This window comes from Sapajus apella, unplaced genomic scaffold (genome assembly GCF_009761245.1).
Source record: "Sapajus apella isolate SASKATOON/1434 unplaced genomic scaffold, GSC_monkey_1.0 scaffold6, whole genome shotgun sequence".
Lineage (NCBI taxonomy): Eukaryota > Metazoa > Chordata > Mammalia > Primates > Cebidae > Sapajus > Sapajus apella.
Window position 1 is genome coordinate 45,098,638 of NW_022436946.1, and position 13,205 is coordinate 45,111,842.

Consider the following 13,205-nt stretch of genomic DNA (forward strand, 5'->3'; position numbering starts at 1 on the left):
CTATAGTAGACAATAAGCCTATTCACAGATAGTGATACTTTCTATCCATTCATCTTATGTGGTTGTACTTCCTGTTCCCCTCGAAGTTGTTTATAGCCTTGTGACTTGCTTTGGCCTGTAACAGTTGAGTGGTGGTGATGAGTTTCACTGATGGCTGGAAGCTTTCTGAGTTCAGGTGATGGAGCCTCTACAGTCCTGGGTCCTTGAAGGGCTATGGTGAAAAGAACAGGTCCCTGCTGAGCTGAATTGGACTTGTAATATACAGGAGAAATCTAGATTCAGAATTTTGGGTCTGTTTATTACTGTAGAAAAACTTAACCTAGTCTGGCAAGCACAATCTTCCTTCCTAAACATAACTTTCCTGAGACTCTGCTTACATTTGCTTATATAAATTTATTCTTTTCTTAACGACAGCTTTTCTTGAAAGAAACTTCACTTTATTAACTTTCTCACTTCTCTTTGATTCCTTAGTCCTATTAAATGTTTTCTGACCCCACCACTTTATCAGAACCATTCTGGCTAAAACTACCAGTAACTTAATTTTCAGATTCAGTGGACTGATTTTATTATCTTATTTGACCTTTTATAGCATGTAGCACTGTTGACCTTTAGAAACTTTCCGTAGTACCATTCACCTTTCATTCTCTTCTTTCTTTTCCTGCCATCTTTTGCTTTTCACTTGGCCTCTCTTGTACTATTTGCTGCTAATGTTGGTGTTCCTTAGCATTCAACTTTCTCTACCTCTAGACAGTCTCATCTTCCTTGCCTCATAGGTTCAATAAACTAATACCATTTAGCTATGATTCCAAATCTATATGCAATAAAGAAAATATGTTACAGCATTAAGCTAAGGCATTTTGATTTTCACCATTAAAACGTGAACTTTTCTTTCTCATCCTGATTATGCTGAAGCCATTTCTTCGATAATGAGGGAGATCACTCTTACATAGCAAGCTTCTCCAAATATTTTTAATTGTGAGTGGAGCAACAGCCTCTTTCCCTATGGTCTGTAAGAAAAAGAGGGCTGGCAGCACTTTGGGAGGCCAAGGTGGGAGGATTGTTTCAGCTCAGGTGTTTGAGACCAGCCTGGGCAGTATAGTGAAACCCCATCTCTACAAAAAACCAAATTTCTATAACAACAACAACAAAATAAGTAAAGACAAAAAGGGCTGGTACTTTGCGTGTTTGCATGAAAATAGACTTGAAAGCCATTTTATACATATATATATATCTATATATATATATCTACAGGATGGATTTGCTAAATTGAAACAGAAGGGGTTAAACACAAAGGAATCAGATTACTGAATTCTCCTCCTGGTGTAACAAACACACTCCCATCTATTCCAATGTATTCCAAGGCTTAGGTGGGAGGCTGAGGCAGGGAGAAGAATCACATATACAAGAAGAGTTTTTTTTTTTTCTTTCTTTCTTAAATTACCCTTTCTGCTCCTGGGGACTTGCTAAGCAAAAAAGAAAAAAAAAAAAAAAAGCAAAATGGGAAAATGGGCTAGGTTTTGGTATTTATTCCTGCTCTAGGCTTAAAACAGAAGAAGAGATTATTTTAAGGGGGCAGAAGGCTTACCTCATCCTTATTGGGAACTTTAGGATAAGACTGCTGTGTAGACCTCCACCAACAGGTAACAGCCTTAGCATGTTTAGGCAAACAAAGCCCCATGAGCAGGTGGAGAGACCAGTCTAGTCTGCCCTGGTAAACCTCCCCTCGTGCAGTCACTAAGAGGTAGGGCTTGCCTTGAGGCCTGCTGTGATGGGCCCATAGTTGAGACTTGGAGTGGATCACTGTGGGCATGCTGGGCCAGATGGAGAACAGGGACATGACTCAGAGGCACCCACAGCCATGAAGTAACAAGGCAAGGGATGTCATCAGAGAGGGGCCACCAAGCTATGACTAAACCAAAAGAGGAACGAGGCAGGAAGTGGACTACAGAGGTTGTAGAAGTCAATAGATGGTATAAATGTACAGAACTTGGCCAATCATACTTCAGAGGACAGCTGACTGGCCTTTTGCTTCCAGTACCATGATGATGCAGAGAATGCCATATAGATCTGAAGATCCACTTCAGTCTCCTGTTGGGAAGTCACATGAACATTCCACTCCCACACCCCTGATAACAAAGCAAAAGGGTTATGGGAGGGGCAACTGGAAATGAGAGCCTAGATAATCTTAAAGGAGCATTAAAATTAGTTGTTGAAAAATGCTTGAAGTCAGAAGGGCCATTTAGTTACTCCCACACTATCCCCTTAGAAAGTAGGACTTGTATTTTCTAAGTACAAGTAGACCAAATGAAACAAATTTTTTATGTTCATTCAAGTTGTACTGTAAATTAAATGTATAATCCTTATACTCACACACACACACTCACACACACACACACACACTTCCTTTCTCTTTCATTATATGATTCATAATTCAACTATTCCTAGTTAGAAGTATCATAGTCACCGCACATTCAACACATTCCAAATCCTGTGTCCTCCCTGTCAAAACCTGTCCCATTTTAGCAAATTTTCTATTTCAGTCAGTGGCACCACAAAACACAAACCAGTAACCTGTTTGTTAGTTTCTTATAATCCTGTCTCCTACTCACTCTCCCTGGTCACCAGTTCTGTAAACCCAATCTCATAATCATCATGGATTTCATAGTCACTATGGAGAGAAATGGTGTTTGTAGAACTAGGAAAATAGATACTCTTTAGGCTTTCACAAAAATGAAACTGGTAGCCAGAAAGCATAAGAGGAAAAGGGGACCTTGATAATGTCTATGTCATGAAGAACAGAGAAAAGTGGACATTTAAAGGTACATATGAAATAAAAGTATGTAACATGATGGCATGCAAATCTTACTTACAAACTTCTTGATTGACTAGCTCTACAAAAGAGAAAAAGAAAAAGAGATTGAGGTGTGGGAGCCACAATATTTTGGTTTTTAAGAAGAGAAAATTGATATGGCACATCATGTGGCTATGTTAAATCTGGGTGATGACATAGTTGTCTATTACATAAGCTAATGAATAATTCATGATGTCAGAACATTTTATAAATGCAAATATTAAAATCTTGGTATTGAGTTATTGAATAATGACAGCCATAAAGATCATTACCTGCAATTAATGTCGAACAATGGTTTCAACACTTACCACATTTGGCTGATTGGTGGTAAATAAAAATTTGTGGTATGAATAAGGAAACAATGTATTCATAGGATGGGAAGGGTGTGGGATTCAGGTAGGAGAGCTGCCTTTCTTAGGGCAATTTAATGTGTTAGAAAGAACAAGGATTTTGGTATTAAGCAGACTTGGCTTAAAACTCAGGTGTGACCTTTGTGACCTCAGGAAGATTTCTTAAACTCTGTAAGCTTTGAAATATATATATGAAATAATTAATGTAACCTGTTTTCAAGGTATATGCACGATTTTTCACTAAGTATTAACATCTTTCCTAATATTTTAGAGTCTTGTGAATTCTTTAAAAACAAAAATTAGAGTGTTCTGCTAGAATAATTAATGTGAGAAGGAATTGTATTTATTGGGAGTTGTACTCCTTTATATATGGGAATGGAGCTATTAGAAGTCTAAGGTGTGAATAAATTATCTCCCAAGTTCTTATACTGAACTGACCATATAAATAAATTGTTGACTCAACATTTTTCTTATATCTGAAACATACACATGGCTAGGAAGGCTGTGGCCTCCTAGAGATGCTCGATTTTATTATTTTAATGATGAAGTTCATTTTACAGTTAATTAAATAAAATTCTCTTTACATATGGGTCCAACTAATTTAAATCAATCTCTCTGTGTCACTGGTAATGTCCCAAGTAGAATTCATCCAGGTATTGACATAGATGTTTGGTCCAGGTGAACCCAAATGAGAATGCTATTACCTTTGACTTCTAGACAGAGCTTACTGTCTCTCTCCAGCTAGTTGAAGTAGCTTCCATCACAGAACCAAACCTTAAAAAGGCAAGGTTGCACAACAATTTCATAGCTCAGACTACTCTTTCAAATCTTAAGGACACAGTAACCATCTATGTGAGCGTACTTGCTTTTCATGCCTCCTCAGTAATGTACCAAGTCAATTAAAAGTTGAGTTTCTGCAATCAAATGAAGAAATTGACCAATCTTTCAAACCAGCTTAAGAGTTGATTTGTTTGGATCACATTAAAGTTCAAAACCCTTGTGAAGGGCGGCAAAAGACAAGTAGGGTATGCTGATTCTTATTCAGGTTGATAGTCTTGGTGACTGAGCTTTCAATATTCAGTGGTTTAAATAAATGAATGAACTCAGAAACAGCAGAAAGAGTGTGGGCAGGAATCTAACAACTTCAGAAAACAGAGAGAGTAAGAAAACCACAGGTATCTCTCCTTCGGCAAATGGGTGCAGAAACAGAGTACTTGATGTCAGGCTAATAAGCAAGCATGTGTGTTCAGTATGCATGTGTGTGTGCACCTCACATCTTAGACAAGATATGTGGAAATAAGTAGACCCTGGTAAGATTCCAAACAATAGTTGAAAATATTTGCAGAAATATCCCTTATGTTTGGCTTATAAGACCCCTAAAGATTCATCTAGCATTCATTAATTTCATGATAATAATGAAGAAAAACCACATAATGGTTACACGTGTAGAAAATACCCCAAACACCTAAACATTCCTTGATATTGTTAATTAAAACTCATGTATTGTTATTTCATCTACACTTTCCATTGACAATGGAATTGTATAGAATATAGCATTTCTTTAATGTTCCTGGAGTAATGAACAACTATGTGAGATAATTCTAAGAGAATTAGGGAAAAAATCCTTGAAACCAAACACCAAAAGGCTAACCAAGGTTGTGTTTTAGAATCATATGTATTTTTCCAAGCCTGAAAAATGTATTACTTTAAAGTAATACGTTACTTTAGTAATGAGAAAAATAAACGTTTTTAACAGTGCCCCCAATAATGTCATAATCAGGGCTCCTGAATGCCACTCTCGTGGCATATTTTTCTTAGATGTACAGTCTGCTCTATGGGGAAGTCCACTGAGTGTCTTGCAGATGGTGGGATACATCTGCTTTTGAAAGATGGAAGGACCTGTTGAACAGGTTCCTCCCACAGAGAACTACTAGCTATTCCAGATCATTCTGTTCTGCCATGTGCCAAGACGTTTATTATTGGAGCTTGCTTTTTTAGGAGAGCATTTATTTACAGGTCAGACCTAACTAACTCTACAGTAACTATGCAGCCACAGGCCCTATTCAGGTTTGTCAATAAACTCTTCCCCCAGCCTGGCCTCTCTTTCCACCTGGCTGGCAGCCCACAGCTGTTTATGACGACCAAGAGTGGAAAGACACGAAGCTTGAAAAGTCACTCAGTCATCCCAGTAGTCATAAAATTTTTCAAAAAAAGAAAATTCTATTAATATGATTTTATTTATGATGATAACATTAATTGATTTTTATGGTTTTATATTATTAAAGTTAATATCATTCATACCCATCCCTACTGAGAACCCTCAAATATGGTCCTTCAAGTGAATCGTCTCCATAAACTTCATCAGACTGTCAGTGGGAATAATCATTCATATTGGAAAAGTTCCCACCTCCATTTCAGACAACGGGTCACAAGTTCACCCAGCGAACAGCCTGTGCAATTGTACTAAAATCAGCTTTTAACAAACATCCATTTTATAGACAGAAGAAAACTTTAATGTATTGACATGAACCTGAGCTGTGCCCTTGAAGCGTTTTAGAAAGGCATACCTTCGAGCATTGAAATGCTGGAGAATCCACGATTAACTACTTAACATGTAAATTATGTTCTCTCTTGTACCACCTGTAATGACTGCCGACTCGTATTAATGAGCTGGTGATACCGTAAGAAACAACGATGCCCTTTCAAAGCTATAGGTGGTAGCTGCAAGCTGATTTATGATCTAAGGCTTATCTTTCTCCATTATCAGCACCAGTTGACAAGCATCTCCTCCCACCTCCTTTCTGTTGCTCCATACCTAACAGCTAAGCTGCTGGGACATCTTTTTCTCCATGCCGACAGCACCATTGACTTCTTTGCAAAAGTATCGCCCCAACCCAGTGATCCAGAAGTCAAACTCAGTCATTCTGCACAATAAAGATAACAGCCCCTGGCTGAGGTCCTATCTCAAAGCTTTCTAACCCACTTGTAAACGGTCGAGCTTGACTCCTCTTCATTCAGCCTCAGTCTGTGTAACTTGTTCAGGGGTGATGATAAAACTTGAGCGGAGGGGCTCCAGTGCCCATACAGAACAGCATGTCATTTTTGACAAAAACTGGATTGCTGTGGCTTTTTATTCCTAAACAAACAAAAATTACAAACGTTAAATCCTCCTGACGTATCCACTGTACATACCTATGACAAACCCAGGAGTCATATTTTAGCCACAAAATCATTTAGAAACAACCCCAGAAGGAGGAGGGGTTTGGGTCCAGACTCCTGCTGCAGCTCTAAACATGCACCCTTTTTCATCTCCTTTGTTCTCTTTCAGGAGAGAATTTTCAAAAGACTAACCCAGCACTTCGGTCTCATGTATACTGCATGCTCTGTTAATACCCTGGGTTCAGCTTTGCTTTGGCATTACAGTGTTCGGATTAAATCAGAATATAAGGTTTAGCTCTGCAGGAGGGAAGGGTTGATGCCTTTCCTCCCCGTCAGGGTCACAGGCAACACTCTTATAACAAAAGACAGGTTAACCAGAGAAAAGCATAACACATTTATTTAATCAAAGTTTTACATGACAGGGGAGCCTTCAGAATTGAAGACCCAGAGACCCAGGGAGAACTATCTGTTATGCTTCGGTTCCATGGAGAATGGATGGCCGTGTAGAAATGCGATTGGACAAAAAGATACACTCTAATGATAATAGACTGGGGGTGGAGGCAGCAAGGCCCGTCTCTTCAGGTTCTTCTTGGCCTCTGTGTGGCATTGCTTCCTCATGGTTATGGAGCAGGACCCCTCTGGAATGGGAGTCTTTAAAAGAAAAGAGGAAATGACTTTTCTAGGACTTTCTGGCAGGCTTTGGGACAGAGGGGTTCTGGTTTCTATGACTCACCTTGCAGAAGATGAATTCTGATTTCTGTGACTTCCTTCAAAGAGAGAAAAACAGGTGGGAGACAGGAGGGCAGGAAAGGTCAGAGAGATCTTGCTTCTGAGTCCTGCCAGTCTCCTTAGGACAAAGTACTCAGCATGCCAAAGTGCCATGCTTTGGGATGTTGCATTCTGAGCACCAACAGTGCCAAACCACACCTCTCAGCCCTCTCTTGATGAATTTCGATGGTGCCCTTGCTGAGTACAGAGATGAAGTCAGCAGCATCTCTGGCCAGCAATGCCCTGTGCAGGTCTGGCTCCTCGTACTCCTACCAGTTCTCATTTCTTTTCCAGAACCATTCTTAGTCATGGATGGTACAAATAGGTTCTATCTGTCTGAGGGTAAATAAACCTAAAATGAAATCTTTTAGCACAGAGGAAAGGTGCTTTATTATTAGAATGTACCTTATGCAAGTACCAATAGTGCTTTGTTAAAGACCCAATCCCCGAGAATGTTAACGCTCCCTTGGAAAAATGTCACACTCCCTGACGTCCTGTACAGCCTGGTTTTATGATTAGATTCTGATGGAGCCCTGGGTAGGTAGAGGTGATGGTGGCTTCTGGATGGGAAAACAACCCACTTGTAAACAGTGAAGCTCCAGACTCCATGGAAAAAGTTTTCCATCCTGGCCTTAGAAAGAACTAGTCCAGTCCGCGCGTGGTGGCTCATGTCTATAATCCCAGCACTTTGGGAGGCCGAGGTGGGTGGATCACGAGGTCAAGAGATCGAGACCATCCTGGTCAACATGGTGACACCCTGTCTCTACTAAAAATACAAAAATTAGCTGGGCATGGTGGTGCGTGCCTATAATCCCAGCTACCCGGGAGGCTGAGGCAGGAGAATTGCTTGAACCCAGGAGGCGGAGGTTGCGGTGAGCCGAGATTGCGCCATTGCATTCCAGCCTGGGTAACAAGAGCAAAACTCCGTCTCAAAAAAAAAAAAAAAAAAAAAAAAAAAAGAACTAGTCCAAAGCCACATCTGCAATTTCAGGTTGCTTTATTGAGGGACCCTCACTTACCTGGCCTTAGGGAGCTTGGTTTGGAGGAGGCTTCTTTGGTCACTTGTTTGATTACTTTCCTGTTCAGAGTGAGTACAAAATTAGCCAAGTGCTGAGGCAGAATGAGAGGAAAAACAGTAACAACCTATCCTTGAGTTACATAAATCACTGGAGAACTATGAGTGTGTGTTGATGGTCAACAAGATGATTGATGACAGTATGTTATCATTTCCAAAGGCAGTGAGGTCCCAAACTAACCCTACCTTGACATACTGATTTCAAAACCACAACTGTTTTGTTTTTTGACAAATTTCAAGTTACTGTTATGTGAAATTTATGGGAAGGCATTGTTTTTGGATTGAGCTCCTGCACTAGGTCCAACAGACCAGACCAAATCACACTGGAGTCACTCCTGCTAGGTGCCCCATTACCAGACTGAACTATAAACAGGCCAGTTTTCCAGAAAACAGGAGCTCACAGCAACCAATCAGAAGGGGCCCAGCTTACCTGAGCAGGCATGATAAAGAAGTCCTCTCTAGTTTAATCCTATAAAGGAAGTAAGTTGGCCGGGCACGGTGGCTCACACCTGTTATCCTAGCACTTTGGGAGACCAAAGCGGGCAGATTGCCTGTGCTCAGGAGTTTGAGACCAGCCTGGGCAACATGGTGAGTCCCTGTCTCTACTGAAATACAAAAAAATTAGCCAGGTATGGCGGCGTGAGCCAGTAGTCCCAGCTATTCAGGAGGTTGAGGCAGGAGAATTGTCTGAACCTGGGAGATGGAGGTTGCAGTGAGCTAAGACTGTGCCACTGCACTCCAGCCTGGGTGACAGAGTGTCTCCAAAAAAAAAAAAAAAAAAAAAAAAAAAGGAAGTCACTTAAAACGTAACTTAAAAATAACCTATCTACTTTTTGTTCTCCGTTTCTGTTTCCTTTTCACCTATAAAGCCCACCTCCTCTGCTCAGCCTATTGGAAAGTTTTTTCTAGGTATTTAGATGGGATGCTACTGAAATCATAAATTGCCAATAAAATACTAAATTAATTTGTGGAAATTTTGTTTTGTAACATTACTTTGAACCCTGAACTGCAGATTTGGATAGTTCACATGTGACTGACCCAGATCTTAAGGATTTATAATTTTCTTTACAGCCTTCCAGGCATGAACTTGGTCAAAGAAGGAGATAATTATCTGTAGTGACATCTAAATGGGTAAGCTTGCAACTTTGAGTATTTAAGAACAACTGCAGAAGCCCAGGACCTATGGTGTTCATTCGGCAATTTAACAATTATTGAATGCCTTTTTTTGTTGTGCCAGCCATTGTTGTCAAAGCCAGATATAACAGTGAATAAAATAGAGGAGGTTCCTATTCTTGTGGAACTTAGATTTTAGTAACAACATCTCATTTGGATACAGAAGGGACTTGAGTCAAGCTCTTTGGCAAGCTGTTGTGTGAGATAATTCATTTGTCAGATGTGGAAATGGAGCTTATTGTTTGGGCTCTCTGTCTTGTCAAACTGTTGCTGTTTTATTTTGATTCTTACTAAATAAGCAGCTCTGTTGAAGAGCTATGTAGTGTTGGTGGGAAGCCCGGGGATTCTTGAGATTGTTGAGGTTGTCTTTCAAATCTACTGAGTTTGGGGCACGCTGTTTTTTTGTTTTAATGCTAAAAGTTGTTTGAGGTCAACACTTATCCAGTAATATATAGTAAAAATTATTATTCAGGTATTAAATACCTTCATTTTCTACCACTGCCTTCAAAATTCACACCGTCACACAGGCTGAGTTTCTTAGTACTAAGAAGTAACTGATTCAGTTATCTTACAATCAAAACTTCTCCCGGTATCTTTGGGCTCATTATCTTTATTGTGTGGCAAATTTTGCCATCCATTTTATTATAGCCAAACCTATTTTAGATAAGTGTTGGTTTAATAGACCCTTTACATTCTGTATACTTTGTATACATTGAAGCAATTTGCTACACAAATATTCTTTTGAATTTTTATCAGTCTGTCTTTTCCATTCTGTTCCTGTACCTTTCATCTCAATCTCCCCAGAGGTTCTGTAGCAGAAATGAGATAAACAAGTGTCAGTATAGAAAGAGGAATATATCTGCTTTTTGTGGTTTATAAGAAATAACTGAATGAGGAGGCAGGGAAGAAATATATTTCGGAGACAGTCAGAATGAAGACACTGCATCATTTCCTTGTTCTTTTTCAAAGTAAAGTTTTTCACAATTTGACACCATTTGTTTTATTTTGGTACTGTTTGGGCTAAGAGAATATCAATTTATTCGTCAAATGCAGCACATCCAAACTCTAACATTAATTATTTTAGAATTATCTGTCCTTTTGATCATTTGTTCTTTTGATATCCTCTATGAATGTGAAAAACAAATTCACTGGCAGATGCCTGTTAAACCCATTAAATGAAGTATCGGTAGAAATTGAAGCACAGAGAGATCAAAGAACTTGTTTAAGTAACAGAGTTAGTGAATGGCAGGGTAAAGATTTAAACCCAGACATCCTGGCTTTTGGTCATTCCTTATGCTTTTGAAGTCTACTACATACTGTCTCCTAAGTACTATACATTTTTAAGTATATGTTTATGAATGTTTCAGAAACACCTGAAGAGTTTGTAAAAATGCAGATGTCTCGGTCCCATTCCCACAGATTCTGATTCGGTTGGCCTAGGATGGGTATCATGAGGCAATTGTTTAATGAAGTTCTTCTGCTGGGCATAGTCCATTGGTCATTCTTTGAAAAAACAATGGCTTGTAGGCATGTGAAGTATAATAAATCTGTTAAGTGCAAAGGCCCAGAAATTGAATCACCTGAGCTGGTATTCTAACTCCTCTAGCTGTGCGCAAGTTGTTTCAACTGTTTTTCAACTTCTGCAAAGTGTTGGCCAAAAGGGGTTTTGATGAGGATTTAGTTCCTTAATCATTTAATGGCTAAGCAAAGTGCTGGCAAATAGTAAACTTTCAATTTGTGTCAGCGTGCCTTAGTGCAACACAGGTGACGTGCGTAGTTAATTAATTCAGGTGTTGTGCATGTAGATAACACATGCACAAAAAACCAGAAAAATGTTTTTTTTCCTTTATCCAAAGAGAAACACCAAGGTTCTGACCTTTATTGATTTCTAACATCTTTTATTTTTTCCACTAACTTTAAAATCATTTCTCAATAGTCTTCAACTTTAGCTCTTGGATTCCTGGTGCTCTCTCTCCATTTGTAAGAATAGGAATCTGTTTTTCTGCCTTCTCTGTCTCCTGCTGAGCTGACCTGATTGTGTAGCATTAAATTGGGTCAGCTGGGGGGAAAAAGATGGGGGTGGGAGAAGATAAAAGGCTTTTATGGAAATCTGAGATTAAATTCTCACCAACCCGCAAGAGTGTCATCCAGGTTTTTGTTCTCTGTGTCTTCTTTAGTGCTAGTGTGGTTACATGACATAAAGGTGAATTATTTAAGTAATGCTATTTTACTCCTCTTGGCTTAATCACGGCTCTTTTGCTTCATTCCAATGATGACAGACAAGCGCCTCAGAGAATATTCAAAAGCCTTTGTAGTATAAGGAAACTGAAAATGAACCAATTCCGCTTGTGAAAAGAAATCCTGACTGAACTGTTTGGGGAGAGTATGGAGTCTACCTTTAAATATTCTGATATTATTCTAGTTATCAACTAGGAAAAGCAAATACTGTATCATGTAGCTGGAAATTTAGTCTCCTGTTAGGTTGGAAGAAGGAAGAAATTCAAAACAGAACATACAAAGGGAGAGTCCTGCCCTGCAGCCCCATTGCATAGTGCTAATGGGTTCCTTGAGTCCTTGACCATATAATTGTGGTCCCATTGAGTTGAAGGAGAAATATGTGAGGATTTGTCAGGACACAGAGGGAAGAGAATCCTAATTGTCTTATACCCGTACTTTCTGGAACTGCTTAGGAGATACGTGAATTTTAGTTTTAGCAATTTCTTCTCTTTTTTTTCTTTTTTGAGATGGAGCCTCTCTCTGTCACCCAGTCGGGAGTTCAGTGATGTGATCTTGGCTCACTGCAACCTCTGTCTGCCGGGTTCATGTGATTCTCCTGGCCTAGTCTCCTGAGTAACTGGGATTACAGGTGCCCGCCACCACACCAGGCTAACTTTTGTATTTTTAGTAGAGATGGGGTTTCACCATGTTGGCCAGGCTGGTCTCAAACTCCTGACCTCAGGTCATCCACCCGCCTTGGCCTCCCAAAGTGCTAGAATTACAGGTGTGAGCCACTGCGCCTGGCCTAGCAATTTTAATTCAGACTGTAGGATCCCATGTTACCTGGTCTCTATTTTGTTCTCTTGGCAATGTTCTGGAGGGTCAAGAATTCCCCACCCTTTTATGGAGTCAAACTGTCTCTCAAAGCCTGATGAGTGGTGTCATTATGTTGCCTTTCTTGGTATTTTTTGTGGAGGAAGAAATGGTGAAAACTCCCTGACCTATTTTTACTTCCTGTTATCACCAAATCTGTATATATTTACCTTTTAGTTTTTAAAGAAGTTCACATTGGAAGGAAATGCTGAGGATTGAGCTGCCATGTCCCAACGGTTTGACTCAATCCCTGTTTCTGTCACAGTCATAGAAAAATTAAACAGTCCTAAAATGTGTTGAGCAAATATATATCACATGCTATTTAAACATGAGAAACATGGTATATAAAAGACAGAAAAACAGAGGTATATAAAAGACAGAGAAACAGAGGAACAGAAGCTAATTATATAAAGTAATTAGTATGAATTTGCATAGTGTTTATACATGTGTTATATGTATAATATATACCATATGCTCTTTACTTGAGACCAGTTAAATTTGCTGAGATGATGGAAATGTTCTCTATCCCTGCTGTTCACCAGAGTAGCCAATTAGTTACATGCGGTAACTGAATTCCTGAAATGTTACTAGGATGATTGAGGAACTGAATTTTTAATTTTATCAAATTTTGATTAATTTAAATTCAAATAGCCACATGTAGCTTAATAGTTACAGTATTGGACAATGTGGATTTAGATTCATTTTTGGATAGGTGGGTCCACTTGGAAATAGTCTGCTC